Here is a 26794-nt window from a genome sequence, read left to right on the forward strand (position 1 = left end):
CACCTGTGACAGGATCTCTCCATAACTCCCTGTTAGTAATCATTAAAGTAGGGGTTATCAACGTTGGAGTCACAATCCCCAAGGGGGCTGAGAACAGATGTCAGGGGGTCATGACCACCCTGCCCTTCACTTACTAAATGAAAGGTGGGTCCCAGCTAGATCCTGGCTAATCAGTAGGTGAGTCCTGGTATGGAAAAGCTTGAGAACCACTTACTGACATATAACCTAAATTTATATGGTGTACCAGAATATTGTGCTCACTCTAAATTCAGGGTATTTTCTTGTTGTGTCTTGTTATTTGGGATGCAAGTGCTGTGTTATTTCATTTTTTCCAAATAAAACAAGATGTTATTAGTAAAGAAAATTTATACTGTTAGCTGCCTATTCCTTGTGCAGGAAAGACTTGGTACATACTTGATTGATGACTGGTACTGAGCGACCACATGAAACCAGCAAGGGCAGCTTATCTGACCCTTTCAGAGTTGTATTGAACTGTTTACGTGTCAAGTCAAGTGGTGTTGAAAAAGTGTTGCTTTTTGAAAGTCAGATAACATGGATGCTTCTTGGCACCAGGATATTGTGTATCCAGTGCTGAGAGAAGAGTATTTCTATTTAGAAAAAAAATATCATGGAATAATGTGGCTTGACTCCAAATGGCACAACATGAAGCTTGTAAATGACATGCATGAGGAATGATGGGGAATGCTCACATTATCCTTGGATGGACCCAAGAATGCTTCTGCTATACGTTTGATTAATGACTTTTTACTGTTAGTGAAAGATGCCCACCTATTGTTTAGATATTTAATCTATTTAAAGGGCTCCTCTTGCAAGGCATTTAAGAAAGCTGGTCCAGAATGTAGCAGCTTGTCTACTCACTAACATAGGTTATTAGGAACATATGTCCCTGCTTTGTCACTCTATACACTGGTTCCTTTTGGGGAAAACAGTCCAGTTAATGGGTGCAGTACTGATTTTCTAAGTTCTGCATGGTATTGGCTGTGGCCATCCAAGAGCTCACTCTCTCCTTCCACAATGATAACCTCACACAACAGATTCTCTCCACTGGAAAAATTGAATGGTCTGCAAACAAGGGAAGACTCTTGTTTGTAGGAGCTAGAATTTTCACAGGAGCTGGATGAAGATTATGTTGACTGCAGTATTCTTTCACTGACACAGCTGTGTCTACACTGGAGGTTAAGTTGCCATAGCTGTGTTGGTCAGGAGTGTGTTTTTTTCACACTCTGACCAATGCAGCTGTGTCAACCTAACTTTTAAGTGTAGACCAAGCCAAAGATATTTTTGTGTGTACTTCCTGTGGAAGGCGATCATATACTATGATGTTGGGAGGCACTGTGAAAACCTTAACAGATAAATGCTATAGAGTAAAGATCAATCAAAGTATTAAGGGTTTGATTCTGAATTCATTTTAGCCTGTTTTACATCATTTTAACTCCATTGGCTTCACTGGAGTTATTCCTGATTTACACTGAATAGGTGAGAAGAGAATTGGGGTCTAAGGACTGGATTCTCCACTCACACCAGTGTAAATCAGCAGTCAATGGAGTTATATCTGTGTATGTTAAAAGAAAACCAGGTCCTAAAGTCTAAAGAGAAAGCAGTTAGCCAAATAAAACTCATCCAGATAACAAAAAACCCACACACCAACCCAAAATTGATCAATTTGCAACTAGTAAGAGGAGTGGGGGAAATAAAAGGTGGTTATTTTACCTGAGGTTACTGGGAACTTCTTGAATCAATGCACTCACACTCACTCTTGTTGCATCTGACGAAGTGGGTATTCACCCACGAAAGCTCATGCTCCAATACGACTGTTAGTTTATAAGGTGCCACAGGACTCTTTGCTGCTCTTGAGGAATGTAACTATTGGCTCTCTTGATCAGGCCTGCACTGCAGGAGTAGCCGGACAGTATTGCCTAAATAGTTCCCAAGTCTTGTCCCAGCAAGTTCTGGGCTCAGTGTAATAGCTGATATGGTTTTTTAGGAGTGGTCTCTTCTTCGCTCATTCTAAAGTCATGGGTGGGAATCTGGAAGGGATTTTCCCATGTAGCAGATGAAAAAACATGGTAAAGATGCTGCAGAACAGGCAAAGGTAGGCCTATGGAAGTAAAAAGGATGTGCAGCATGCCATAAAACTAGCCAGGACGTGACTCTGTGGACATCTTTTGGAAGGGAGCTCCATAGGAGAGGACCTGTGTACAAGACAGAGTTGCTTATAGCCCAATTTGGATGAAAACAGCGGCCAAGAGCAGACCCACTTTAATTCTGTGCTTTAGATACTGATGAAAGTACAAGAATGTGGCAGCCTTCTGCCAAAAGAGTTATTCATTGACAAGTGAAATTATTTGATCTGTTCCATTAACTCTGCTGATTTCCCCATAAATTTGAAAGGAAAAAACTAGAACTGCACAGAAGCTGGGACACCAAGAACAATATGATGTGAGGCGTGACTTTGAGCAAGGGGTGTTGGGTAAATTGCATGATTCCAGGAGCAACCCCAGAAGACACTGTGCTCTGACTTCTGCTGCTGGAGCCACAACCTGAGTAGACATATCTCAAATAAGCAGGGTCTTACTCCCCTGCTTGGCCAGGGGAAAGTTAGGAAAATCCATCTTCAAATGGTATAATATATGAGTATAAAGATGCTCCACAATGAATAACAGAGCTTGTTTAATATTTTCATCTGAAATGGAAGAACCTTATTTGGCTTTGCAAATGACCTTCCAGAGAATGCTTTACAATTTGTTCTCTTTTCCTAAATAACTGAAGCTCCATTTTTTGTTCTATTTGCTTTTCCTGCCCATCCTGTCCAGTGTATTTTATTTTCTCAAACTATATGAAGTGGTTAAGAACTGAATCCAGTTTTGCAGAGCAGAAGTAGGACATGGATTTTCTGTTCTGTGTTCCTATAGTACATCCTCCTGCCAGTGAGAAGTGATATCAAATGGTTTGAATTTAGAAGCTACAGTTCACCTTTGACTGGGGAGGCAGCGTATAAAACCTGCATTTCTGACAAAAATTGCTTCTTTCATTTCTGCTGTGATTTTCACACCCACTGTGCACTGCCTTACATAGATATTATGGAATCTTTCATGTTCCTTTTTATATCACCTCTGAAGCAAATGATAATAGACAAGTGGTCGACAAAATAATATTCTGAGATTTACTGCAGTACTCAAAAAGAAAAACACATTTCAGAAATAAAAATGATCACTTCACTTAGAGAGAAACAGATGGGCATGAAGTACTCAACCAGTTAAAATGTGAAATAGACCCAAAGTGAATTAACTGCTAGTGTGATGAAAATTAAGCATTTTTTTCTGCTGAAGTGAGAAAACAGTCCTACTTACAATGGAAAATTATTCACTTCTTTGCTGTAGCAAAAGACAAAATCCATCACACTGGAAAAAGGTGTTGCTAGGATGAAGAAATACATGCCCTTGCCAATGGAATTAATTGCCTTACTGCAGAAGAAGTTGCAAAAATAGTTTTAAAATTAGGCAACCCTTGACAAGAAATAACTGCTGCAGTAAGTAAATATTTAAAACTTTTTAGTTGAACAGGTAAGACTAGCAGAACAAGGTTTTTTAAACATGTTCTAATGTTGCAAATCTGTCATTTGTTATAAACTTGCTAGGAGACTTGATCACATTTTCTACCCTTGACAGATCTTGCAGTGATCAGTAATCATTATTGTTCTTCCACCAGCAATAGGTGTTTCTATATACTCTATCACTCCATCTTAGTTTGTTTAAGAAGTCTCTCTCTAATAGGACTAAAACTGCTAAATATCAGCTCACTTCCACAATACTGGGTGGAATAACAACAACAACGACAATTAATAATTATTTATATTACAGTAACACAAGCCCTACCAAGATTAGGGTCCCCACTGTGCTAGGTGCAGTGCAGGGTATGTCTTCACTGCAGAGTTAATTCGATTTATCTACATGTAACCCACACGCCTCCAGGGTGTGGTGTTCTGTCCCATGTAGTGGCACCAAGACCACTTAGAGATGAATGAGCCTGCTCTACAGCCTTAGCTAAAAGCCAAGTGTCTTTTAGCTAATGCAGTAGAGGCTCATGCATTTAGATCCAGAGGTCCCTGGTTCAATCCCATGTGCCAATGACCATGGTCTGGCGGTGTTATATACATTTGATACTCTTTTGAGTTAGCCTAGTCAAGTGAGAGAAGCCACACTATGAAATAACATTCACGCTGATGTGGTCAAATTAGTGCTGCAGTCACTCATGTTTGGCCTGAAAACTTTTGGGAGCACATCCCACTATTCTTTTTGCTACAGCAAGATGAGCCAATCTATGAATTCTTTCTCAGTGAATTGTGGGAAAACTTGTCTGGCATCTCTGGGCACACAGGAAGAATTGTGGGAAGGGACTGGAGAACCAATGGCACTAGAGTGGAACTAGTCTGCATCCACACTACAGAAATGGTCATGTTAGTACGTGACATATTGTTCTGACTTGCACTTTAGCTATACCTCCTGACAAGCCAGAGAACATGAGATCAAAGCAACACTACACTGGAGTTAAGGGTTTTAGTGTGTTGACGGGACTCAAGTTAGGGCAACACTCAAGTTATAACTCGAGTTAACTTTTCAGTGAAGACAAGCCCATAGGGAGCAAGCAGCAGTCCCTGCCCCAAAGAGCTTACAATCGAAATACACAGACAAGACAGGCAATGGGAGAAAAGTTTCATTATCTCGATTTAACAGATGAGGAACAGAAGCACAAGAAAATTAAGGATGAAATCCTGGCTCTATTGAAGTCAATGGGAATTTTGCCATTGACTTCAGTGGGGCCACTGACTTGTCTAAAATCAGAGGAAATATGTGGGAGAGCCAGGAATTAAACCGAGATCTTCTGAAGCCTAGTCCAGTAATTTGACTACAAGTCCATCCTTCTCAATTATAGTTAAATAGGGTTATAATTACTGGACTATAATAGTGAGATAATTATATCTAAGTAGCGTTACAGTCAGCTACACTCCCTCCCACCCCAACACCAAACTCTGGAACTTCGACCACAACAGAAAATGCTTTAGAGATTTTTTAATTGAATGCACATATTTTCTACAGAAAATCTTATCATTTCAATAACTACTCAAAAGAGCTCATTGGGGTGCTAGTTGCAATGCATTTTTTACCATCTGGTTTTAGTCAATCATTTTGTGGTACCATGCCTATCAAACAAAGGTTTCCTGCTGTAACATGCCATGTTATTGCACAGTGACTACTCATTATTTTAGTCACTCTGTCCTCCCAATGTCATGCACCTCCTAGGGGGTCTAATAAATGTATGTGCTACAGCAAAGAGTGTGTTGTAAGAGAAATATTCATATTGGACTTCTGTACTGTTGGCTGCAATAGCTTTAGACACGTTGCCTACATTTTAGCAACAAACATTTGAGCATTAAAAAGAATATTTGTTATTAGAAAGGTGATCGTCACTGGGTTACATATAGTTAAGAGTGAAAACAGAATGCTGAATATATGAGAGAGAGAAATGGCATTAAAGGAACTGAACAATTAACTTTGGGACCACAAACAGGGGAGTTTGAGAGGGGGACAAGGAGATCCCCCTGCTGAACGAATAAGATATGAGTACTAACTTTGAAGTGAGTGAGTTTGTTTGGCTGTTTGTGTTTTTCTTTCAGGTTATTGCAGTTATTTTCAGTTATTTCAGTTACTGGGTCAGTTGGGATTGTGTGTGAGGACTGTCTGAGCTTTTGTTCCCTGGATCATCTTTAATTATCTTTGATCAGCCTCAATCAGCCTTGTGATCACCCTCCCCCTGTGTGATTAACGAGGGAATAGGGCTGACCTAGGAGAAAAGACCTTAAAAGCCAGAGGCTATGTGACCAAGGGGAGCTAGCAAACAGGGGTGTTTGAGAGGAAGGTTTGTGGAAGGGAGATGTAATATAGTCACTGTGGTTAGGAAGGGCTGCATTGCCAGAGCCAACACGGCTTCTGTCTCCTCCAGCTGCACCTGTATCTTGACATAGAACTTAACCATGGATGCCTCTACCCAGATCCTGGTGTGGATTTGCAGAGACCGTGACCCACATTTCCCACTCACAGAAAGTGAGGCTGGGAGGACCATCCAGTGTGAGAGGTGCCTGCTGGTAGAATCACTCAGGAAGCAGGTGGGAGAGCTACAGGAGGAGGTGGCTAGGCTGAGGAGCATCCGTGCATGCAAGGAATTCATTGACAGTATTCATATGAAGACTTCCAAGGCTGAGGACACTATCCAGCTAGAGGACTGCTGTCAGGCCACCGGGGGAGGAGGATATGGCTCTGTCACATAGAGGACACTGGCAGCTGGTTATTTCTGGCAGCAGGCAGCGCTCCACCCCTACTCTGAACCCACCCACCACGGTGATGGAAAACCGATATGCTGTCCTGGCAATGAGCGATGAGGAATAACCTCCAGCGGAGGAGGAGAATCCATGTACCCCTAAGCTGGGAGGATCACAGCCACCACTCCCAGGAGGAAATGTAGGGTAGTGGTTGGTGACTCTCTGAGGGGGATGAAGGCATGCGTCTGGCATTCTGACATGGCATCCCAGAAGGTATGCTGTCTGCCAGGGGCCCATATCCAAGATGCTATGGAGAGATTGTCAAGGCCCATCCAGCCCTCTGACTACTACCCCATACTACTCATCCATGTGGGCAGTAATAATACTACAAGATACGATACTCAGCAGATCAGAAGTAACTACAGGGCTCTGGGAGTAGGGGTGAAGGAGTTAGGAGCATAGGTGGTGTTCTCTTTGATCCTTCCAGTCAAGGGTAAAGGCCCAGGCAGAGACAGATGCATCCTGGAGGTGAATACCTGGCTGCGAAGATGGTGTCGGCAGGAGGGTTACAGCTTTCTTGACCCTGGGATGCTGTTCCAGGAAGAAGGACTGCTAATCAGAGAAAGGGTCCACCAATCGAGGAAGGGGAAGAGCATATTTGGATACAAACTGGCTAACCTAGTGAGGAGGGCTTTAAACTAGGTTAGAAGGAGACAGGTGACCAAAGCCCACAGGTAAGTCAAGAACATGGAGACCTGGGAGAAGGTTTGGAATTGGGGGGGGGACATGGGCTGTAGTAGCAGGGATTAAAGAGAGACAAGACAATTGGGGGGAGGAGAATCAAATCAGTATCTTAGATGTCTGTATACTAATGCAAGAAATATGGGGAATAAGCAGGAAGAAATCAAAATGCTAGTAAATAAACACAACTATGACATAGATAGCATCACGGAGACCTGGTGGGATAATACACATGACTGGAATATTGGTATAGAAGGGTACAGCTTGCTCAGGAAGGACTGGCAGGGGAAAAAAAGGAGGAGGTGTTGCCTTATATATAAAAAATGTATAAGCTTAGACTGAGATTGAGATGGAAATAGGAGACAAACTTGTTGAAAATCTCAGGGTAAGGATAAAAGGGGTAAAAAAACAAGGTTGATGTCATGGTAGAGGTCTACTACAGACTACGTAACCAGGAAGAAGAGGTGTGTGAGGCTTTTTTTAAACAGCTAACAAAATCATCCAAAGCACAAGACTTGGTGGTGATGAGGAACTTCAACTACTCAGACATCTGTTGGGAAAATAACACAGCAGGGCACAGATAATCCAATAAGTTCTTGGAATGTATTAGAGACAACTTTTTATTTCAGAAGTTGGAGACAGCTACCAGGGAGAGGCTGTTCTAGATTTGATTTTGACAAATAGAGAGGAGCTGATTGAGAATTTGAATGTGGAAGGCAGCTTGGGTGAAAGTGACCATGAAATGACAGAGTTCATAATTCTCAAGAATGGTAGGAAGGAGAATAGCAAAATAAAGACAATGGATTTCAAGAAGGTAGACTTTAAGAAACTCAGGGAGTTGGTAGGTAAGATCCCATGGGAAGCAAGTCTAAGGGGACAAAGAATAGAAGACAGTTGGCAGTTTTTCAAAGAGATAGTGTAAAGGGCAAAAGAGGAAACTATCCCACTGCGTAGGAAAGATAGAAAGTATGGAAAGAGACCACCCTGGCTTAACCAGGAGAACTTCAGTGATCTAAAAATCAAAAGAGTCCTACAAAAAGCAGAAACTAGGTGAAATTACAAAGGATGAATATAAACAAATAACACACGTATGTAGGGACAAAATTAGAAAGGCCAAGGCACAAAACAAGATCAAAACAAGATCTAGCCAAAGACAAAAGAGTAACAAGAAAACATTCAACAAATACTTTAGAAGCAAGAGATAGACTAAGGACAGGGTAGGCCTGTTACTCAATGTGGAGGGGCAAGGGGGAATAATAACAGAAACAGTGGAAATGGCAGAGGTGCTTAATGACTTCTTTGTTTTGGTTTTCACCAACAAGGTTGGTGGTGATTGGACATCTAATGTAGTGAATGCCAGTGAAAATGAGGTAGAATCAGAAGAGGCTAAAATAGGGAAAGGACAAATTAAAAGTTATTTGTACAAATTAAATGTCACCAGGGTCTGATGAAATGCATCCTAGAATACTCAAGGAGCTGACTGAGGAGCCATTAGCGATTATCTTTGAAAAGTCATGGAAGACGAGAGAGATTCCAGAAGACTGGAAAAGGGCAAATATAGTGCCAATCTATAAAAAGAGAAAAAGAAAACCCAGGAAATTACAGACCAGTCAGCTTAACTTCTAGAAAACATGACCTATGAGAGAAGATTGAAAAAAATTGGGTTTATTTAGCCTGGAAAAGAGAAGACTGAGAGGGACATGATAACAGTTTTCAAGTATGTAAAAGTTTGTTACAAGGAGGGGGAAGAAACTTTGTTTTTCTTAACCTCTAAGGATAGAACAAGAAGCAATAGGCTTAAATTGCAGCAAGGGAGGTTTAGGTTGAACATTAGGAATAAGGCCCTAACTGTTAGGGTGGTTAAGCACTGGAATAAATTGCCTAGGGAGGTTGTAGAATCTCCATCATTGGAGATTTTTAAGGGCAGGTTAGACAAACACGTGTCAGGAATGATCTAGATAATTAGTCCTACCATGAGTGCAGGGAACTGGACTAGGTGACCTCTCGAGGTCCTTCCAATTCTATGATTGTATGTTCTAACAGGGAACCATGTAATTATTGTGAAACGTATAAGAAAATGGAGTAGCCTTGTAAAAACACCACAGAAGCAAACCTACTTTGTGTTTTGTTCATTTTCTAGAGATGAAAGTGTCAAATGAGGGATGATTAGAATTGCTCAGTCAATGCTCTTACTAAATCCTCACCTACACTGAGAAATGCAATGGACTAGTCTCAGTTAAACCAATAAATTCTGCTATTTGCCAAATTGCAAGAGCTTATAGCAAGAGAGTGAATAACGATTTTACAATTTAAACTAAGAACTAGCCTAGATACAGGTTTTGTGAAAAATAAGTACAAATAAATAAAATAAGCAATGACCTTTTGCAGAGAATAATTCTTTGCACTGGTGTAGTGGTTAGTCTGATGAATACCTGAAACTTTCAGCAAGTGCACTGTAAAGCTTTCAGTTCTAAATAAACGATTCATGTACTGATATTGTGTACCGCAGCAGAGACAAAATTTAAAACATCAAGATTTATAGGTCTAAATTTGATTTGCAAAAATCCTCTTCTTGTAGGATGAGGGAACCCACAGAGATCTGTTCACCACTCAAGTTCCACAAAAAGAGAGCAATTCTGATCTCAGATACACCAGTGTAAATCAAAATAACTCTGCTGCAGTCAATGGAAGTTACACTTGTGTCATAAACATACAGCTAAGGGTAGCATAAAATCCCCCTTACCCTGTAAAGGGTTAATTCCTCTTTTACCTGTAAAGGTTTAAGAAGCTCTGATAACCTGGGAGGCACCTGACCGAAAGGACCAATAATGAGAGAAAATCCTTTGAAATCTGAGGGGGACGGTTTTTGTCTGTGTCTCTTGGAACCAGCCAGGAAACAGGACAGGGAAATTACATCTCCTTAAGCATATCTGAACTAAGCATCTAGTATTGCAGAAATAGTAAATAATAGGAAAAAATGCGTTAGGTTATCTTTTGTTTAGCTTGTGAATTTTCCCTGTGCTAAGAGGGAGGTTTATCCCTGTTTTTGTAACTTTAAGTTTTACCTAGAGGGGAAATTCTCTGGTTTTGAGTCTTTTGTTATTCTGTAAAATACTTACTGTCCTGATTTTACAGAGGTAATTCTTCTTTCTTTTCTTTAATTAAAATTCTTCTTTTAAGAACCCAATTGATTTTTCATTGTTCTTAAGATCCAAGGGTTTGGGTCTGTGTTCACCTGTACCAATTGGTGAGGATATTATTCTCAAGCCTCCCCAGGAGGGGTTTGAGGGGATATTTGGGGAAGGTAGGGCTCCAAGTGGCCCTTCCTGAATGTTTGTTTAAATCACTTGATAGTGGCAGCAATACTAAGGCAAGGAAGGAATTTGTGCCTTGGGGAAGTTTTTAACCTAAGCTCGTAAAAATAAGCTTAGGGGGTCTATCATGCAGGTCCCCACATCTGTATCCCAGAGTTCAGAGTGGGGAAGGAACCCTGACAACTTGCATAAAACAGGGTTAAGTTAGATCAGAATCAGGACCTTATTGTGTAGATTAAGTAGTGTATAGGCCCTGAGAGGGCGACTTTTGGCATTGGAGTAAATTTCAAACCTAGTGAATATGTTTGTAGATTTCCCTCCCAAAATCAAGTAGAATTTTTAAAGTTAATTCTTCAAGCATTCAAAAATGTAAAATATAACTAATGCTTGACTATCTATCCCCTAATATAAACAAAGCTGTCCATGAACGTAGTCTACTATTGTGTGTCACACATGCTTGTACTTGACCAAATGAAGAGACATCTGTAAGCATCAACAGAATTATTAGGGAATTCGCTATTCTATATCTATGCTTATTTTTAAATTATTTTTCCTTTATTTCTTAGGGTAATTTGCTTTGTGAACACGGTTTCACAATAAGGCTCTGTTCTAATCTCAGATAAATACTCCCCATGGATCTTGCAAAATCTGCACAGGAGCTGATTTCACAATGCACAACCCCATATCTGAGATTTGGATCAAGTCCTGAGTGTTATCAAGACTTCTCCATGTTCTGCAATCTCCATTTCACTCTCAAGGAAATGCTAGCTGTAAAGAGGCATTATGCATTGTCACAGTTTCAGTCTAACTGCACCTGTACTTCCCCCTCCATGGTTCACCAAGAGCACCCAATTTAGGCTTTCGGCTCCTAGCCAGGGGCGACTCCAGGCACCAGCGCAGCAAGCGCGGGCCTGAGGTGGCAAGCCGCAGGGAGCAGTGTGCCGATCTTCATGAGGGCGGGAGTCAGGCGGCCTTCAGCAGTGTTTCTGCAGGAGGTCCACCAGTTCTGCGGCTTTGGCAAGGTGCCAAAGGCGCAGGACCATCAGATCACCCGCAGAAGCGCTGCCGAATCTGCGTTACCAGCGAATCGCCCGCAGGCATGCTGCCGAAGACCGCCTGACTGCCGTGCTTGGGGTAGCAAAAACCATAGAGCTGCCCCTGCTCCCAGACATTGCCTCTTCTGTGTGGAGACTCTCATTTCTTTCCCTCCTAACTGGGGATTATAAGACTGCACAGCTCCCTCACTCTGTCATGTCTCCAAAAAGACAGACTATCTGAAAAGGCCAGAGCTTGTGGTTTCCAGGGGCTATGATCAGTATATTGCCCACAGTTTTAAGTTACTACACAGTTCTTTCTAATCAGGCTCATTTATTCTTAAAGTAAAATTTTATAGGGAAAACATTAAAACAATAAAAGAACCTACATGTACGCTAAAAAAATTATTATAGATCACCTCCAACTCCAATATAAGGCATTGGAAGGTGCCAGTCCTTCAAACCCCACAACTGGGTTTTCCCTGTGTTTACAAGTTTATTGATCTTAGCTCCACAACCAGACCACAGGCCGGGCAGATCAGCCATTTCTTTATACAGCTCAGGCCTTTGGTCTTGGCCGTCTGTACCAGGTAATCAGTAGACAGTGATTCTGTCCTCGGGGCATTGTTTCAGAAGGCAGGATTTGTGCATAACTGGAGTAGGGGGATGCGCATTAATCTCTCCACAGGGATTCCCCAGAAAATCCATTGAACACTGATTGTCCCAAAAGTCCATGCTTGTCTGGTACATTTTCAATATTGCAGTCTTTTGAACTCCCAGATCTCACTTCTGTCACATCTCTACCTTAGAGAATTTACATACACTCCTGCCCCACAATAATACATGTACTAAATACAACAAAGTCTTCCAAGGACATTGCAGGAAACTGCCATATCTGTCACACACATTATCTGCTTTGCCCATTTTTCATGTGACAAAATTCTACTAAAATGTGTAAGCAAAGCAGTGTTCAGGGGAAGGACAAGCCACCTCTTCCTATTTTTTAAATCATATTTTATAATGTTTATCACCATAAGTTATACATGACCTTGAAGGGAACTCTGTTATATAATCTATGCCTCAAGTTCATCATCACTTTAGCTATAAAGACTGCAGTTATAGGACTACATAGTAGTAAATGATTGAGTCCCATTGTCACTATGGGGCTATCAGACTAAAGCAATCATCCTCCTCCCAGTGCCTAGTTCATCTGGGCCACATTCTGATCCTCTTACTTACACTGAGTAGCACCTTACTCTGCAAGTAGACCCATTGACTTCTCTGGCTCAGCTACTTGTGGGAAAAATGTGCTTATCAATATCAGTAATGTTGGCTAAGCATGGTTCTTAATATTTGTAAAGCAGTTTGAATACGTCAGACACTATATAGGAACATAAAAACGGCCATGCTGGATCAGACCAATGGTCCATCTAGCCCAGTATCTTGTCTTCTAACAGTGGCTGGTGCCAGACGCTTCAGAAGGTGTCAAGGCTTTTCCCCCCACTTTGAATTTTAGAGTAAAAATGTCCCCTCATTGGTCCTCTGGTCAGGTGTCAGCCAGGTTCACTGAGCTTCTTAACCCTTTACAGGTAAAAGAGACTTTAACCCTTTACCATCTGTTTATGACAGAAGGAATGAACAGAACAGGGCAATTATCTAGTGATCCATCTACTGTTGTCCAGTCTCAGATTCTGGCAGGCAGAGATAAAGGAACACCCAGAGCATTGGGTTGCATCCCTGACCATCTAAGCTAATAGCTATTGATGGACTTGTCCCCATAAAATTATCTAATTATTTTTTTAACCCAGTTATACTTTTGGCCTTCACAACCTGCCTTGGCCAGGAGTTCCACAGATTGATAGTATGTTATGTGAAGAAGTACTTCCTTATGTTTGTTTTTAACCTACTGCCCTTTAATTTCATTGGGTGATTCCTGGTTCTTATATGAAGAGGTAAATAACACTTCCTTATTCACTTTCTCCACACCATTCATGACTTTATAGACCTCTATTATATCTCCCCATTGTTGTCTCATTTCTAAACTGAACAGTCCCAGTCTTTTTAATCTGTCCTCATTTGTAAGTTGATCCATACTGTTGCCCTTCTCTGCACTTTTTCCAATTCTAATACATCTTTTTGGAGAGAGGGTGACCATACTCACAAAACTGGGTGCCAACAACCCAGATAGTATTAAAGTCATGGGTACAATATGGCTTCATATAAACATTATGATATTTTCTGTCTTATTATATATCCCTTTCCTAATGGTTCCTAATGTTTTGTTAGCTTTTTTGACTGCCTCTGCACATTGAGCAGATGGTTTCAGAGAACTATCCACGATGACTCCAAGGTCTTTCTTGAGAGGTAATAGCTAATATAGACCCCATTATTTTGTATGTATAGTTGGGATTATGTTTTTCAGTTTCCATTACTTTGCATCTATCAACATTGAATTTCATCCGCCATTTTGTTACCAAGTCACCCAGTTTTGTGAGATCTCTTTGTAACTCTTCACAATCAGCTTTGGACTTAACCATCTTGTGTAATGTTATATCATCTGCAAACTTTTCTACCTGTTTACCCCCTTTTCCAGAACATTTATGAATATGTTGAATAGCTAATGCTGTTCCATCCCAGTACAGATCCTTGGGGGACCCTGCTATTTATCTTTCTCCACTGTGACAACTAACAGTTTATTCCAGCCCTTTGTTTTCTATCTTTTAACTAGTTACTGATACGTGAGAGGACCTTCCCTTTTATCCCATGACTGCTCACTTTGTTTAAGAGCCTTTGGGGTAGGACCTCAAAGGCTTTCTTAAAGTCCAAGCAGACTATACTGACTGGATCACCGTTGTCCACATGTTTGTTGACATCCTCAAAGAATTGTAATAAATTGGAGAGATATGATTTATCTTTACAAAAGCCATGTTCTTGCTTCTCCAACATATCATGTTCATCTGTGCTTTCAATAATTCTGTTCTTTGTTATAATTTCAATCAGTTTACCTGGTACTGAAGTTAGTCTTACTGGCCTATAATTGCCAGAGTTACCCCTGAAGCCTTTTTTAAAATTGGCATTACATTAACTATCCTCCAATCACCTGGTACAGAAGCTGGTTTAAGCGATAGGTTACATCCCACAGTTAGTGGTTCTGCAATTTCATATTTGAGTTCCTTCAGAACTCTTGGGCAAATACCATCCAGTCCTGGTGACTTATTACTTTTATCAGTTTGTTCCAAAATCTCCTCTACTGACACCTCAATCTAGGACAGTTCCTCAGATTTGTCATCTAAAAAGAATGACTGTGGTGTGGGAATCTCCCTCAAGTCCTTTGAAGTGATGACTGTGTACTTATGGCCTTTTGCACTATGTGTGTATAGGTGTGTGCATATATAGTTTATAAGTACAGTGAAGTCTTCAGAGAAAAATCCTGTACCCTTCAAAAAGTCCAAGTAAATAGGCTTTGCAGTAGGGAGTTATACAGTGGCAGGGGATGAGTGGGAACAGTTAAATCCTCCTGCTTCTGGTAGTGGAGAGACAATGGAGGCATTTGGCCTGTAGATCTACATAGTCATTGAACTGTGGAAAGTATCTAGTCAATACCTCCAACAGACTACTTTATAGAAGTATGGATGGAGCCTCAATAGAGCACAGCTTTGCAGCATACTGTGTGCTTGTGTATGTGTGCCCCTTTGCAGGATCTTTATATCCTGCTTCACATTAGGCAATGGAATTGCACCAGTTCTTCTGAAGTTTTGGCTTTCTGTAACCTTTAACTAGGCCACACAGCTATGACCCTGAGTATTGTTAATAGTAACAGCTGAATTCTAACACTACCTGTAATTCTAGATTAAGGAAGTGAGGAAGAAGAGGGGAGGAGTTGTTTAGAACTGTTCAGTTTATAGGCCAGTAGTTAGCAAGAGTCTGAAAGGCAAAATTACCAATTAGCATTCTAGCAGAATCTGCATATGAAAGATTACTGTTTATCAGCTAAGAAATGACATTTCCTTTCCTATTGCTTCCTAGTGTTAAAATCTCCTATAGCCAGGTTAATATAAATAAATATGCTATCAGCAGTTCAGTAATTCTTGTAGACAAAAATGATTAAATGCCCCGTTCACACTATGCGTGTGCATATATATTTTATGAGTACAGCTAATAAACACAGTGGCTGACATTTCATTATTATAATTAGGTCATGCAGTATCCCACACTCATGAGTAAGTTATATAAAGTAAAAGGAAAGGACCTGCTCATTGCATTCTGATTCATATAGAAAGCTAAATTACAAAGTATTGGTCACCTTCTGCACTGAGATAAAACACGCAGTATTGCCACAGGCAGCAGTGGGAGTTGTGCATGTTTATGAGGGCAGAATATTTTAAGGTAAAATAGCTTACTTCTCTTCTACAATCTCCCAGGCAAAGATCTAGTCCCAGTGCTCCCTGCCTTTGCCTTCAGATTATTTGACTGTGAAACTCACTACATGTGGGTGTCAGGGTAAAGGAAACATAGAGATTCCAATTTGTATAAATTACAGCAGCCCATTTTTGTAGTAGGAAAAGCCACACATAACATACCATATCAGGTTTCTACACTGTCCATTCACTCTGAGTTCACATCTGATGCATATCTTGATAGGCTGGGGCTTGGCTGCATCAGAGTCTGCTTCTTAATTCATGACCCACCAACATTTATGATATTTTAATAGAGAAACCACTCAGAGGATGTGAGCGCTAGCTAGTTACATTTATTCTTATTTCTAATCCTCTTTTCCAAACAAAGAGCAGACATCACCATACAGACTCAAAAGATGCTCTTGAGGGAGCAGGAAGCCTTTCACAATATCCTTTTCTATTGACATCCCAGCCCAGGTGTTCATGCTTACATAACAGAATACAGCAGCAATTCAAGGATACAACGGAAAACCAGATCTCACTCACTCATATATCCTCACACATGAACAACCCCACAGACAATAGGCCACATGCTCAACTCAGAGGGAGCAAATATGGGAAGGAAAAGTCCCTGAATACACAGATAAGAGCTATGACGCTGCAACATGTTGTTCCCAGGAAACTGTTCAAATCAAGAGTTTCAAAGTGAGGATTGTGCTTTTGGGTGTATAGGTCAGGAAGAAGTGGGCTGTAGCCCACGAAAGCTTATGCTCAAATAAATTTGTTAGTCTCTAAGGTGCCACAAGTACTCCTGTTCTTTCTGAGGAGCATGTACAACCCCCACTGCACTATTTGGATTTCCACTGGAAATCCGAATGGCTGGCAGAACACCTCCACACTCCCTGCGAGAGGGAGTACTCCGGGGGTGGAACCCACTGACACCGAGGCACCAAAGGAAGTTGCACCAAGAGTGGTGTGTCACGTGGCAATGGTAAATTCAAAGAGAGAGTTACTTGCTACTAATATTGAACACTAACACTAGTCCACAAGCCTCTCTTTCTCTGTGTTTTGCTGCATAGCTTCTTCTCAGAACCACTCCTGCCTGGCTCCCTCCTGGAGCTTTAAAAACACCAGTGCACATATTCCAGTATGATGGGTAGCCATAAGATAGGTGCAGATATGCCCAAGATCCCAGATCCTTGGTTCCCCTACAGAGTTGAAAATTTCCCCACTCCCACTACGTTCGTCTGATCTTCTCTGAGGAAATTTAATATCATCACGTGTCCTGAATTTACTACTTCAGGCAGTATTGCCCCATCTCCAGGAAGCTATCTAGTAATCACCTTCCTTTTATCTTCTCTAGAAACCATAAGCCCTCACATTTTAAAAGATTCCCAAAGTAATCATGCAAGCAAAAAACACAGTTAGAGGCAGCCAGCTAGATGGAGGTTCTAAATCTGCACATGACTGCAAAGTTTGGTGACATAGTATTTGAAAGGATGAGGGACATACCAATCTACACATGCTTGAATGGTATAAACCTAAGGGAGGGAGAGGAATTATTATGTTGTGATAAGGGTATAATTAAGAGTAATAGGATGAAAGAAAGGGAAAGTTTTGGCTGAATAGCAGGAAATTAGATCTACTAGAGCATGCTGTGAACTAGTCTCCCCAGGGAAGTGGTGAAAACCAATCACAGTGAACATTTTCATTAAGATTTGACAAAGTATTATGATAGTGTTTGTTAGAAACAATCCTGCATTGGCTGAGGATGACATAATAGGTCTTTTTCAACCATGATTTCTGTGATCAAATGCAGGTGTATTTTGGGAGGACAGATGGACACGAACAGGGAAAAATAGAAAGGTTTTTGGCTGGGAATTTATCTGATCAAAAACAAAGGGATTTTGACAGGCTTTTTTGCTTTGTTTGTTTGGTTGTTTTAGTGGGTTCATCCATCCCTATTCTTGGCATTTACCAGTAGTCAATTTTCTGCAAATTCTATTTTATTCAGGTTCTTATACTTTGCCCATCATCATGGTATCTGAGCACTTTTATAATACAGAAGTATACTATATACTATAAGGGGGGAGGGATAGCTCAGTGGTTTGAGCATTGGCCTGCTAAACCATGGATTGTAATCCTTGAGGGGGCCACTTAAGGATCTGGGGCAAAATCAGTACTTGATCCTGCTAGTGAAGTCAGGGGGCTGGACTCAATAACCTTTCAAGGTCCTTTCCAGTTCTAGGAGATTGGTATATCTCCAATTTTTTTTAATACAGACTCCCTCAGATCTAGTTTTCTCTGCTTGTGGTAGAAGTTATTCTTCTGGTTTGCTCAGAATGATGCCTAAATTATCCCATGTGCTATAATATTGTCTCATTTCATGCTCTTCTAGTAGCCTCATAAAGGAATCACTTATGTCTTCAACAGTCAGGATATTTGCTGTGGTCATTCACTGGTCTGAGGTTGATATGGTTTGTGTTTCAATGCATTTCTTTAGATTTTTGCTGGTTGCCATTTTGCATATCAATGAGTTTGCAATTATTGAAGCCTCTTTGAACAATTTTTCAGTGAGGAAGGGGCAGAATTTAATTTCCCTGCCCACAAACTTTCTTGCTATTAATCTTTTTACTGCTCCTGGGGTGTAGGAGTCAGACTAGAGTTGTTGATCTGTGCCAAATTCCTTTCTGTGAATTATAGTCTGTATTTTGCCATCTGGCTGCTTGATAATGAATTCATCTCATTATCAAAAAATGGCTCATTATCAAAAGGATGGTATATATGTAAACTATATTTTGCAAGGGATTGTGTCAGCTCAGTGAAATTATCTTGACAGTGGTGTCTCAAGATCATATATATGTCATCATGCAAACCTTTCCTGTGTTTTGCACTAGATTAGGATTGTTGCACTATGTATTCAAAATATTAGATTATTGCTGTATGCAACATTTTGAATATACCATAGGAAGATAATCCCATAGAGACTGAAGTATGTATTATATACAATAAACAAGAAATTTCTAATTAGATAGAGGGTGAATAATACTGTATACAATCCACTGTTCCAAGGGAAAATTTATGATTAGGGCTGGTTGAACATTTTTCATCAAAACTGTTCCTAATGGAAATCCCTGTCTGTGGTGCATCATAGGAAGTGTAGTCTGGGGAAAGAACCCTGTTTACAGAGGAGAATGAGGCACAGAACTACAACTCCCATGAGGTACCGTGAAGCATTTCTGAATTGATTTTTTTCAGTTTTCAGCTGCAATATAGTGATATTTGAATTTTTTGCTGAAAAATCAAAATTTTCCTTTTGAAAAAAAAAAGAATTTGGTCAGCTCTATTCAGGATGTCTATAAGCAATTAGCCTGCTAATTAAGATTAGGTTGGAGCAGTCAGGCATAGCTGATATGCCTTTCTTTACTTAAAAATAAGACCTATGTAACCTATGTAAAAGAGTGTACCCAGCTGTATTCTATTCTTCTTCTCCTCCACCACCACCTTCATATATTTCTTTTCATCTTTGACTGTAAACTCTTTCAGGTATGGAGCATGTCTTTCTATGTGTTTGTATGGTGTCTAGTACGTGTCCAGTGGTAGGGTATGACCTGATCTTGATTAGGACGTCTGGATACTACAGTGATTAAACAATAAAGGCTCAAATTGAAACAGAGTTTACAGATAACCTTGGGGGCAGAGGAGTTTGTCTATGACCTCATTTGTTTTGTTGGTTCCCACCCTCACTCTTTAAAGGTAACTCCTCCACATATTTCTTCTTTTCTGCTTGACTGATGTTGGAGTGTCTGAGGAGGAAGAAACATTTCCCCTTTTCATACCTAACCAGTTTACATCACAATGGGAAGTTACTCAGCAGTCTTGGTACTTAGCTACTGTAAAAGATTAGTAATAACAATGAAGTATGTATAAAATGAGCTGGAAATGTCTTAGATATTGATTTAAAGAGTGAAAGATTTTTAGTTTTTTAAAGGTAGATTTTTTATTGGGCATCCTGTTTTGTTGGGCAAGTTAAAAGAACCATATTTCATGGTTGTATCAAAGTTATGGAAAGGAGCCTTCTCAACATCAAAGGCATGAGATACATTGTGAGTCATAGCAATTTTTTTCCTAGCCAGCCACAGGATTTTTGCTGCTGCATACATCCTGCTTGTGAAAGATGCCAATTGGACAGTCCTGGAAACTGCCAAAGGGACCCAATTGTTACTAGCCATGATGGATTTGATGATGTGGACATTGTCCACTAGGAACTTGTCTGATGCCACAGAATAGGTACCAATAGGTATTGAAGAAAAGTGATAATAAAGTCAAGACTTATCACGTCTTATGTTTTGGACAGTGTCACAGTTCCTGAGGGAACTGCACCTCTAACTCCTTTATGGCATCCTTGAGGGTACCCCACTTAGATTTGAGGCCTGTAGCCATCACATTTCTGGATATGGAGCCCTGTTCTTCTCTCCCTCTAGACCAGGGATTTAAGCTGCAATTTCCCCTTTAGTTCACTGTCATCACCTAGGCAAGTCTGACTTTTGTTCAGCACCTGCAGTCCTGTTCTCTCAAGAGCAATGACAGGATTAATCTGTGACTGTCCAGCCTTCATAAAAGCAACCTATTACATATTCATAACAAAAGCTTTAAGGAAACAATATCTTAACAAATAAACGGTTTATATGCATGTCTATTTAAGGTATTATCCACCTTCCACACAGAATCCCTGATAGGTTTCAAAGTCCTTCAGGTCCTCTCACTGGGCCTGTCTCTCTGGGTCAACCTCATGTCACTTTTTGGAGCCAGTAAGAGAGACCTCTCACCCTATGTTAAGGTGGTTACTTTATACAGTTTTCCGTTCCTTGTTTGTCAGCCTTTACACCTGGTGAAATCCAGTCAATGCAATTTTGTCCAGAGAGTGAACCTTCTCCTGACTTGTGAAATGCCTGAGGATTTGCATTAATTACCCCACCATGATTTTTCTTCCTGCAGGAAACTTCATAGTGGAACTTGAATGCAGTCACTAGCCCACACAGGTACATATAATGTTTATAAAGTTGATACAATATTCAGAATATTCTGTGTGTCTGGATTATCTCTCATAGATAGAACTTTCAATCACTATCTATTTGGGCTGTATTCAAAATGACAATGATATATATAAGGAGAATTAGGAATCCCTTAATATATCTAGTCCCCAGAATGTATATTAGTTGTTAAGATAGTCTGCTGCACATGAACTTTGGATTCACCTTTCATTCTATAGTATAGTCGATTATTTCCTTTTGAATTTAAAAATGTTTGTCTAGCTTGAGAAATAATGTAGTGAAGTAACATAGAAAAGAACAAACCCTGCCCTTAATTTGTACACAGGCAAGTTGAATTTTTTCATTTTTTTTTATTTTGGCATCACAATCTAGGCAGGCGACAAGAAGAGTGATATATTTCTATCCCTGGCTCTTTTTGTTTAATAATAAAATTTGTACCTATGTAAGAGATAATGGAAGGCTTTGTTTTGTGTAAATGCTGCAAGACTGGCCTTTGATTAGTTTGTGGCTGTTGCTTATTACACTAATTGTCTCACTGTTCCCTTGTGCTTCTCATCTATTGGTTGTATGCACCTGTTTCTCATCATATGTGCAGTCAGTAAGATTTTTGGGGCAGGGATCTTTGTTTTGTTGTATAGTTCATAACAAGAAGAGGCTCCAATCCCTATCTGGGACCACTGGCCTGGACACTACTACCATTCATATGATAATAGTCTTGAATGTGATCAGCAGCTCCTATCAGGATAATATATATATTTGCTTCACAAACTCTAAGCAGGTTATGTGCTCGTCCAAGTGAAGGTGTTGGCTTGATCATCTCTGAGCGCTATATTTTTCATTAACCTATTTATTCACATTTTTATTTTTAAATGGTCAGAGAATACATGGCACCACTGGTGAAGAACAAGTACAATAATAAATCAGATAAGTGTTCTTCACCAGCAGTAAATGCTTGGAATGCTGCAGACCCTTCCCTCTTCCCTCAAAAAACCCCCAACCAACCAAACAACAAAAAAACCAGAGCAATTACATTCTGCAATACACCACCTCAGCAAGGGATATCAATTATCAGTTCATGTCAAATGCCTGTCATTACAGCATTTAACTGCTGTCTATGAATTATAAAATTCCAACTCTGTGGAAGTCCAGTCAACTCTGCCATCCTACTTTATTTAATCGTGGGTTGCATCGTTGGAGCATGTGTATGGATTTTCTTCTGTTCTGGTTCATAGGGGAATGCTATATCAAAGAGGCAAGTCTTACATTATGATCTGAAAATGGCAAAGCTTGAACTCTTCCTGATCTCCTTTGGAAGGATGTTCCAGAAGGCTGAGCATGCTGTTGTGAAGACCTATTTCACCTTCTTCAAATAGGTAGCTGGACTCTCTTAAATCCAGTATGCTAGATGATCAGACCTCACAATTTGGAATGCCTCTTTTGGTTGGTTTTTGGTGGGCGTTGTTGCCAGGGAGAACAATTGTTTGTTTGGTTCCAGAGAGGAATTCTGTTTCACTGTAAGCTATGCCTGTCCATAGTCAAAGCTTTGGATAGACATAATGAGGCAAATTCTACTTTAAGCTACATCAGCATAATGTCATTGAGGTGCACAGGTTGCACAGGTGTAACAGAGCAGAATTTGGGTTATACTGTGTATGGAGAGGAACGCAAATCAGCATTAACAGTTTTCAGAATTTGAAAACATCACGCTAAGCTTAACTTCAATGACTTCATTTCTATCAGTTCATGTATTTAGAGTCAGAAAAATCTCTTTCAGTCAATGAATGCTTGTTAGTGTTATGTAAGCTAAGTCAACATGTTGACGCACAGGCATCAGCCACTGAAGACACAGACACAGAGTGGCAACAAATGCACAATAGGTAAACTGCATAGATGGCATATCAGCAGACTTCTCTATATGTCTGGGCTGAAGACTGTCTCTTTGCAAAGAAACAATAAATTTTCCAGAGAGACCACTTTCAGCCCACAGGAAAAATCTGCTGAGTGCACCTATTGTGTACTTGTTGCCACGCAATCTCTGTCTGTATTCTCAGCAGCTGATAAACAGTGCGAACTCCAGGCCACTGGGTAAAGGCTCACTCTGGAGCCTTTTACAGAGGATGAGAATGAGGAACTTCAGTCACTTTAATATACATAAGTGAGTCACAAATTTTATACCTTCCAGCAAACAACTGGTTTTAGTCTCATTTTTATGAATTTCGTAACCGTGAATAGTTGTCCTGACTAGCATCTACTCACCCTAAGAAGTAAACACTCTGGGCTTTCACTATAGGAAATTAGAAGTTAAATATGCTGCCACCCATATTACTCTTATTTTGCTTCTTTTTATATCTGCGATCATAAGGGAGTCTTACTTCACCCTCTAACGTGTTAGAGTACTGCAGTGTGTTGTTAGATACGATAGCTTAGGTCTGATTCTCATTTACAGGAAGGTTCCTTTATACTGATCTGATAGCATATCTAATTTATACCTGTTTCATTTATCTTTTATATCAGCAGTGCAGTGTAAAACCTTAAGAAGTATAAAAGGGCCTTTGTGTAAATGAGAATTGTCCCTTAGATTCTTCCCTCCTCACTTGGTTCTTGTACACCTCTCAATGTTTGTTCCATTATTTTGTTGGGCCTAGAAGTCAGACTTTCAGCCTCTGGATATTGATTGCCAGGAACAGACATCTTTCCATTTTTTGAAAAATCAGTATTGGTTTTGCCTATCTTCATGTTATTTCATGACTCTTCTCAAATGAATGCTGGGGGGTGTAGGAAGGTCATTTGCCAATATCCATTATATTCTAGGATACTGATCATCCTGACTAGCTGATTGTCTCACAATGAGTATTAAGAATACTATTTATGGAAATATATCATTAGCTGTAAAAGTGGTTATCAAAAGTGATACAGAGAAATTATTATCTGTTCCTTAAACAAGAAGTCACAGCAGGTTCTGAACTAGGTTCCAGTGATTCACATCTACTGCACAATTAGGCACAAGGTCATAAGTCAGCTTCATTTCAAGTGACAATACAGAAATGTTTTACAACATGTTTTGATTTAATTAAGAAAATGCAAAAAGTGTTCAGTTCTTATTTTCCTCCCCACATACCCAACTTTTGTCACAGAACACAAGAAAATATTGCAGAAGGACAGAGCTCAGGATAGCGTTTGATTCCAAAGTGTGAATTAAAACATTCTTTTCACATTGTGAAGAGTGATAGCAAATCCAGTATCAGAATTACCAGCAGGTTTAATGAAGAATGGATTTTTGTCTGACACCACAAAGGATCCATAGTTCATCTTCATAAAATATTCATTTCCTAGCCTATGAAAGCCATTTCACATGCAATATTACAACAGAAAGCAAAGGAGAATGACCTTTTATTTATAGTATTTTCCCCCCTTTAATTTAATTTCAAATTAATGTACCCACACTAAGGGCTTTCTCTTCTGCTGGTATAAAATGTCGGTGTTCAATTTAAATCAATGAATCTATCAGAGCTTACAGAAGCTGCAGATCTGGCTCTACATATTTAAAGTATGAAAACATGCCTTTAAATTCTGTATGAATCGGTGCAGTTACCACTCTTAGCTGTCATTTTAAAACTGCCTAGAACCGAGCTCCTTGAATAGAGAGATTGTCAAACTACTAGCTTTTCCCCGATTGCAGCCAAGTTTTAAAGTCTGCAAAACTTTACTCTCCCACTGGTATAGAAGGGGAGCTGGTTATTTGAACTTCTGTTTATCTTAAATAGCCCCTGCAGCAGCTTCAAAGGATGCTCTAAAAAAAACTGGCAAGAGCTAGGCCAGTGCACATGTAAAAGAAGAGCAGTGACTAGGGCTCTCGCAGCAGGTTACCATTATGTAGGGCAGAGTTTTCCCATTGGACAATACAGTGGAAACAAAGTGTCACAGTTTGCTCTTCTTTCAGTGGTCTAAATCCACTGTAGTCCATTAATACCAAGGAAATTATTCTAGATTTACAGCACTGTGAGCAGAATTTGATCTAAAAGGTCTATAAAACCCCTACCCTGCAGCACAACAGCAGGGGTACATGCACCTCATGTAAGTCTTGAATGAAAAAGGATTCTATCTGGGTTCCATGAGCATACATAAGAGTTTTTACTAAATTTAATTCTAATTTATTTCTTTCTGTTGAGTTACTACTTGTAATTATCAATTTCAACTATACTGTAGCAGGCTGCAGCCCTTTAGCCAGCTCTCACTTAGCTCCATCCAAACTAGCATCAAAGCCTTCAAAACAAAAAAACCTGAAAACATTGCCTTCATTGCAAAATCCTTCCCACCCAGGCATCTCTGCTGGAACATCCGTGGAGACCAGATCTCCCACATTATGGTAAGGGAAGAGGCAGTTTAAATGCTGACCATTTTCCCAGAACTTGTGCTGGTTGGCTGAATGTGAGGAGCCTTGGTCCACCCTACTTGACAAGGCTCTTTGGCCTGGGCCCTTAAAGAAACAGTCACCTAGATTTTTCCACAGACACTGTAACCATGGGACCACCTTCTCTTCCCTCTGTCATTTCCTGCACCCTGATCTGCTCCAGAAATCTTGTAAAGAGGTAGACTGTCCTCTCAGACTTCCCCCTCTGGCCTTAAAGGGCCAGTATATCCTTTGCCTTGATATTTTTTCACTAGGAATAAAAAGACTAGACAAAAAACAAAACTAACCAGTGTCAGTAGCAGCAGTGATGGGACCGTGATGAAGCTACAGACTTCCCTTAGCAGGATGGATGGAAGATTCTGAGCTATTTGGGGTGGGTAGCAATTGAGCTACTTCTCTTTGGGTGCGAAAGTGATGCAAGACACAGGCAGAGATTGAAAGCTTCCCCAGAAATTTTCCTGACCACAAACTAGTGAGAGGATGAAAGAATACTGCAGTTAAAATCACTGATATATTCTCTTTCCTTTTGGAACTACACCAGTGACACAGAGATGATGATTATACATGCATGTAGATTTGCATTAATGAAACCATTATTACAAATTATGTAAATACTTGACTGAGATGGCACCACAGGCAGGTGTAAGAGCTGAGAGTTTTGTTTTGTAATAGCTTTTATTTTGAATGGAAATATAAAAGTCATGTGACTTTCTAGCTAGTCTTTAGTAAAGCAATAATCTGGCAGCCATAAAAAGTTCATATTGACTTTAGGCAGTGCAAGATCCTATACCAGTACTTGTTAGCATTTAGAAACATTCACATTCAATGCAAATAGAAAAATAGGAGTCATTCCTGTTATTTGTGTGCTCTTTCAGGGTCATATTAACATGTAGGAGGTTGAATTGGGTGATGAGTTTGGAAAAGTCAATAATGTATTGTAACACATCAGCCAATGTTCAGCAGACCAGATTGTTCAATTAGCTCAGCATGCCAATATCTTTTTTTCCCCAGGATAAATTATTAACAGCTCGTAACTTTGTACTGATTACTGTGTGTCGTACCAAAAATAAACACTAGCTCTAAATGAGAACAGAAATGGGGTTTTGCCTCTTGCAATAATACCAATGGAATGTTTGGGGTGGGACTTTTAAATGTAGGTTGTTTTTATAAATTGGCCAGCTGGACAATGTTACCTATAATATATTTATTAAAATCCTCACCTATCTAGCATCAGAGATTCACACCGCATACAGTAGGCCAAAGTTTGATCTTGATTACACCTGTAGAACCTGATTGATTTCAGTGGGGGTTAAATGTGTCTAAATATGGACAGGTTTTGGTCCAGAGTCTTTAGCATACCTTTTATGTACAACTGTTAATGAAAATAATATTTTGCCTTTATATGGCATCATTCATCTAAAATTCTCACAGTACTTTTAAGATAGTTAAGGGTTACTAGCCTCATTATGGGGAAACTGAAGAAAGAGAGGTTAAGGGACCTCTCAA

This window comes from Gopherus evgoodei, chromosome 1 (assembly GCF_007399415.2).
Source record: "Gopherus evgoodei ecotype Sinaloan lineage chromosome 1, rGopEvg1_v1.p, whole genome shotgun sequence".
Classification (NCBI taxonomy): domain Eukaryota; kingdom Metazoa; phylum Chordata; order Testudines; family Testudinidae; genus Gopherus; species Gopherus evgoodei.